We start from the raw sequence: 867 nt of genomic DNA, 5'->3' as shown, positions 1-867 counted from the left end.
AGCAGGCACTAGCAGGCAGACACACTCACATACACAAACACACACACGCACAGGGATCGTAATTTTTAAAAAATAGACAAGAGCAAGTGTTAAAGGAGATGTAGAAAATTTGAAACTTTTGTATATTTCTTGTTTGAATGGAAAACATTTAATACATTGGCAATTTCTTAAAAGTTACAAGCAGAATTACCATATTACCCAGCAGCCCAGTTCCTAGACACCAATGAAAATAAAACTGAATGGAGAGACTAGTGCTGTGGTTCAATAATGTGCCTGCTGCATAAGAATGAAGACCTCAGTTTGGTCCCTAGGACCAAGTCATAAAGCAGGGTNTGGTAGCATGGATGTGTAACCCAGCACTGAGCCGTAAAGGGTCCCTGGAGCCCATGACCAGTCAGCCTCAGCCTCAGCCAGAATTGTCAAGTATTAAGTCCCAGCAAGGGGCTATCTTGACAAGAATGGTAGTCAGCCTGGTAGTAGCCTGTAGCATCTACATCCACATGTGCCTACACACACTTGTGCCCTTGTGTCCACACATCCTGTCCTTCCTCATCATAAGAATGACACTGATACATGCTACAGTTTAGATGAACCTTGACAACACAATGCACTCAAGGGAGATGGACACAGTANTCACATGTGGATCCGTTTCTGGAAAATGTCTAGAATAAGTGCTATAGAGACAGAGTGGAGACTGGANGTTGCCAGGGCCTGAGGAAAGAGGTGGGGNTNGGAGAAAACAATTGTTTAATGGACACAATATCATTTCTGGGGTGATGAAAATATTCTGGAATTAGATGTGATAATTGTACATTGTAAATTTATTAAAGATTACTGAAACATTCACTTTAAAATGGTTAATATAGT

This window comes from Mus caroli, chromosome 6 (assembly GCF_900094665.2).
Source record: "Mus caroli chromosome 6, CAROLI_EIJ_v1.1, whole genome shotgun sequence".
NCBI lineage: Eukaryota > Metazoa > Chordata > Mammalia > Rodentia > Muridae > Mus > Mus caroli.
The sequence above is the reverse complement of the archived record's forward strand: the minus strand, read 5'-3'. Positions refer to the sequence as shown.